The sequence below is a fragment of the Rhincodon typus genome, chromosome 8, assembly GCF_021869965.1.
Source record: "Rhincodon typus isolate 14 chromosome 8, sRhiTyp1.1, whole genome shotgun sequence".
Lineage (NCBI taxonomy): Eukaryota > Metazoa > Chordata > Chondrichthyes > Orectolobiformes > Rhincodontidae > Rhincodon > Rhincodon typus.
This window is the reverse complement of record NC_063339.1, coordinates 27868257-27874294: the sequence shown is the minus strand read 5'-3', so window position 1 is coordinate 27874294 and position 6038 is coordinate 27868257.

Here is a 6038-nt window from a genome sequence, read left to right as displayed (position 1 = left end):
AAAACACAAACTTTACATTTTGTTGTTTTATCCAGTGACTGTCAAATGCCAAGTTTCTAGCTGTATAACTAGGCTTTTTACTGAAGCGCCATGCAAGGAACCATTAATAAAACAAAGTCATGATATACCCTTAACTTTTATATTCAGAGTACACCACACCTGCTTTAATGTAGCCCATCTTGTGGAAAGTTTTTGAAACAAGATGCTCAGAAATAGAATTTTTGAATACGAGGGAATTTGGAAAAATCTTGGGTCCAAATCAGTTTCTTGTATATTTTGTTCTTGTATATTTTTGTCACCAACCTTTACTCTCTGGATCAAATTAATTAATTTTTTGAAAGTTGCACAGAAGTAATTTTACACTGGTTTGACACACATCAATTGTGGATAAAGAATTGGAATGCACATCAGAGCCAATTAAAATTGAGTTTATCTGCTGTCATTGGTAATAATCATTGGCTGTACTTTCTCTTTTAAAGACTGATTTCTATGATGAATGCAGTGTGCAGCTTGAAACTAATTTCACCTTGTTTGATATGTTGTATCTCATGTTTATAACACTAACATTATCTTTCAGTAAGCAAAATATCTTCAGCTTCATTGAGTAGTGAAACACTGTATTGCATGGATCTGCTTGTAGTGATCAAACTGATGTAATAATTGAACAGAAGATTGATTTTTCTATTAAAATACATTATTAAAGCAAAAACTCAACTTTTTTCCAAAGTAATGTTGAAAAGTGTGCATACTACTAGCTCTTATTGTGCAGCTGCAATTATCAAGTTCATTAAAGGAGCTGAACACAACTTGTGCAGGTGAAAGGAAAACCGGTGAGTAGGAAATGTCCTTGTGTATGTCTTTGTATTGCACTATAAATGGTTATAGCAGCTGCTTCTACTTGATTTTATATAAGCTATGATGCTGGAAGTTCTTTTTTCAAATACGGATGGCAATTGGAATAAAAGTACTGAATTTAAAACATTTTTACCAAAATGTTTTGCTTAAGCTATTTTAAGAACTATTTAAAAGATAGCAGATGCAAATAAATGGACAGAAAGCAAGAAAGTGCATGCCCTCACCATCTTAAAGTACATCACAACCATCAAAAATCATTACCTATGTTATCAATATTGTAGGAAAATGACAGTCAAGATTCCATAAACAGCATTGAGATAAAAGATATGCTCAAGGAAATGTTGGTCTGGATACTGGGAGAACAAAAACCAAACCATAGGTTCTTTTATATTCACCTGAGGAGCCAGACAGTTGATTTAATGTCTCCTGAAAGATAGCACCTCTGACAAGGCAATACTCCCTACTCCACTGAAATGTCAGTGTAGGTTGTGCTGAAGTGCTTGAAGTGAAGCTAGACTCTCAACTTTCAAATGCTGTGATGAATGTGCTATAAATGAGCCAAGGCTGACATCAAAAAGTACACTAATTAGAAAATGCTAAAGAAAAATTTTAATTTTAACCTTCACTTTGAAAGGTTGCATGTTAGCTGGGTGCACAGTCAAGGTAGAAAGTTGCTACTGTACACCAATGTTTACAAAGTATTTCTGTGCCTTTTAATCCCAAGCCTGCTATGTGAAGAGTAAACTTCATAATTGCCTTGTTCAGCACCTTAATGAGAAATCTTTTTCTCTTCCTCCCTTCCCCTTCCCTCTGATTTCATCTATTCTTCCAATCCAGCCTCTTGTGTATTCACTACATCCTCTGACCTTCCAATCTGTGCTCAGCAAACGACTTAGTTTTATATTTTTATGTTCACACTTCAGCGAATTTTGGGCTTGTCAATTTGTTGAACTGTTCTCCCATCACATTTGTCTCCATGAACCAGGACTTGTTTCCACATGGACCCTTTCACACATCAAATACACTCCTTTCACCTGGACCCCTCCCTTGGTCTCTTGCCTGGACTTGATTTCTTCACTGAGAATTGTTAGTGTGACATTGGCCACTGTAATTTCTCTGCCCTCACTCAGCCTAACCTACCTGCTTCTGAACTTGCTGTTCTCCAGTCTCTCAGGTCAAACCTGACTTTATGAATCGTGTGGATGAGTGACACTGACATCAACTGACATACCAAAGTCTTCCTTGCAGAGGCTGGGCACCAAATCCAAGAGACATTTCCTCTTGTCACCCCTGGACCATGACCCCAATGCTGAATTCCTGTTGGTTCCAGGACTATCACTAATCTTATCTCCTCTGGACATCTCCCTACCACAACTTCCGAGCTCCCAACCCTACAAAGTTCGTTTCTACCTTCTCAAAACCCACAAATTAGTGAACCCATCATTTTGACCTGTTCCTGCCCAACAGAATGTATTTGTCCTCTCCTGACTTTTTTTTTTAATCTCTCATTGTTCAGTCTCTTCCAAATTAGACTCATGGTTCTTCCAATCCTTTATTTCTGTTTCTCAGTTTCCAGCTTCCTGGTCCTCGCTACCACGTCTTCACCATGCAAGTGTAATTCCTCTACATGTCCATCCCCAAAAGACCGTCTGAAGGGTCTCATTTTCTTCTTTGAAAGGGGACCTTATAGTCCCTATCCACAACCACCTTCCTTTGCCTGTCTGAACTCGTTTTTGCTTTGAACAATTTCTCCTTTAACATCTTATCCAATTCAAAAATGCTACTATCAGTACACATGGGTCCCGATTTTGCCTGTCTCTTGAAGTATGCGGAACTGTCCTTGTTTGAGTCCTACTCTGTCCCCTCACCCCACAACTTTTTCTCGAGTACATCAGTGATCTAAGTGGAAAATTAATCAACTTTTTGCTTCCAATTTTCTTCCTCTCCATACCTGGTCTATCACGGATTTTTCCCTGCCTTAACTTCTTTTTCTACTGCCATGGATGGGGTGTCCAACATTACGAACCCACCAGTTATCTTCACAACAATTCCTCATGCATTGCTTCCTGTAAGAACTCTATTCCATTTTCCCAGTTCTCTGTCTCTGTCCCATCTCTTCCTTTCACAGGAATGCCTCCAGTATGTCCTTTTTCCTTTATTGATGACTCCCCTCACCGTAGTTTACAGGTGCCTCAGCAATGTCCGACCTACTTCCCACACCTCTGCCCTCCCCTTTCCTGTTTCCCTCCCAGAACAACAATAGAGTTCCCCCTTATCTTCATTTCCCACCTCAACACCCTCTGCATTTAAAGGATTGTCCTCCACTTCTGAATTCTGCATGACAACACTTGCTACTCCCTGGTCCACTCTATTGCCATGCCCAACAGTTTTACATCTGTGCTCATCAAATGGATCTTCCCATGGAATCACAGAAGGTGTCACACTTGTCCTTTTACCTCTTCCTCGCCCCCCACCCCCCGTCACTATGTAAAGCCCCAAACCTTCCAGGCGAAAGTGATTTACTTGCATGTCTTTCAATCTAGACTGCTGTATTTGCTGTTCACAATGCAATCTCCTCTGCATTTGTGAGACCAAATGCAGGCAGGGTAACTGCTTTGCAGAACATCTCCCCTCCCTCCACAAGAACGACCCCAACCTTCTAGCTGTTGCCATTTCAAGCACTATCATACTCTGAGGCTAGTATTTACATCCTTGGCCTGCTGCAGTATTCCAGCAAAGCCCAATGCAAGCTGGAGGAACCGCATCTAATTTTCTATTTAGGCACTTTACAGCCTTTAAGACTCAACATTGAATTCAACAACTTCAGAACATGACCACCATCCTCTGATTTTGATTACACTCCCCTGTCTCCCTAGTATCATTTTGCATGGGTTTGCTCTGAGCAAGCCAACCTGTTTTCAACTATTCACAGTACCATCAGCATCTATTTTTCACATGCATCTCTACTACCATTGACATTCTCATTGTCTTTGTGGTGGGCACCCTCAACATTAGTCCTACTCATTCTTCCTCATCTTTTGTCAACAGCATAAACCCATGATTTTCCAACCCCCGTCAGTTCTGAAGAAGTCATTAGACTTGATGTTAACTTTGTTTCTCTTTCCACAGATGCTGTCAGGCCTGTGTTTCTCTGGCAATTTCTGTTCTTTTTATTTCAGATGTCCAGCATTCCGTGTGTTTTGCTTTTATTCATAATAGTCTATCAACAGTAGTTGAGGAATACTAATTTCTAATCAAAAATTATTTCCCTCACAGGTAAGATTTTTGAAAATTCTTTCAGTACTAACAAAAACACAGTTGCTGGAAAAGCTCAGCAGGTCTGACAGCATCTGTGAAGGAATAAACAGAGTTAACTCTGTTCTGAGGAAGGTTTACCGGACCCAAAACGTTAACTCTGTTTTTTTCCTTCACAGATGCTGCCAGACCTGCTGAGCTTTTCCAGCAACTGTGTTTTTGTTCCTGATTTACAGTATCCGCAGTTCTTTCAGTCTTTCAATACTAACTCTGTCTCCACTCCACAATACAATATGTCTTAGTCTGGCTTGAGAGATTTTCTGGGATACCATGCAAAATTAGAAATTGAGAAGTCATTATGAATTGAGGCCTCCAAATTTGCCAGCCTATTAATTATAGATAAGAATTAATAGTGAGAACATATTTGTTGCATGTATACATTGTCATGACAGCATTAACAAAAGCCAGTCATACTTTGAGGCTAGACATCCATGGTAGAATGTATGATTGAATTTGAGAAATATAAATGCAGCACACCAATGAAATTAGCAAAGGAAGAAAGGAAAATTTCTTTAAAAGAATGCAGTCTTGGAAAAAAGGTGTCCCTATGGCTTTTTAAAATCAATTGTGGAGAAAATAGAGTATCTACTATCCTCTTGAACAGAGATGAATAAAAACTTCTTCAGCCCAGAAGTGGCGAATCTGTGGAATTTATTGCTACGGAAGGCTGTGGAGGCCAGGTCATCGAGTATATTTAAGATAGAGATTGGTTTTTGATTGTTAAGGGGATCAAAGATTACGGGGAGATGGTGGGACAATGAAGTTGACAGACTTATCAGCCATGATTGAACAGCGGAGCAGACTCAATGGGCTGAATGGCCTAAATTCTGCTCCTATGTTTTATGATTGAAGTCCGTTTTTGAACAGTATTCCAATGTGCTAAATGGTTTAATGTCTGTGTAAACATTGTCTTCATAGAAACTTAAACATGTTAGTACATGAATATGGGTGACTGGAAGATGTTCTCTCGTTACACCTTACAAAGGAGGCTAAAAACTATCTTTGCACAATGAGAACGTAGGACATAGAACAGTACAGGCTCTTTGGCTCACGATGTTGTGCCGGACCTTTAACCTAAACCTCCACCCCTACCTTATACTATCATCTATATGCCTATCTAATAACCGCTTAAATGCCCCTAATGAGGCCGGCTCCACTACCCTCTCCAGCAATGCATTCCATGCCCATACCACTCTCTGAGTAAAGAACCTACCTCTGACTTCTCCCCTATATCTACCTCCACTCACTTTAATGCCCCCTCGTAATAGCTACCTCCACCCGAGGAAAAAGTCTCTGGCTGACCACTCTATCTATACCTATGATCATTTTGTACACCTCTATCAAGTCACCTCTCATCCTTCGTTGTTCTAAAGAGAAAAGCCCTAACTCTCTCAACCTTTCCTCGTAAGACCTTCCCTCCATTCCAGGCAACATCCTGGTAAATCTCCTCTGCACTTTTTCCAATGCTTCCACATCTTTCGTGTAATGAGGCGACCAGAACTGGACACAATACTCCAGATGTGGCCTATCCAGGGTTTTGTACAGCTGGTGCATAACTTCACGGCTCTTGAACTTAATCCCTCTATTAATGAAAGCTAACACACCATACGCCTTCTTAACAACTCTATCCACCTAGGTAGCAGCTTTCAGGGACTTGTGGACATGAACCCCGAGATCCCTCTGCTCCTCCACACTGCCAAGAATCTTTCTGTTAACCCTGTGTTCTCCTTTCAAGTTTGTCCTTCCAAAATGAATCACCTCACACTTTTCATGGTTGAACTCCATCTGCCACTTCTCAGCCCAGCTCTGCATCCTATCAATGTCCCTTTGTAACCTAGAACAGCCCTTTGCACTATCCACAACTGGAC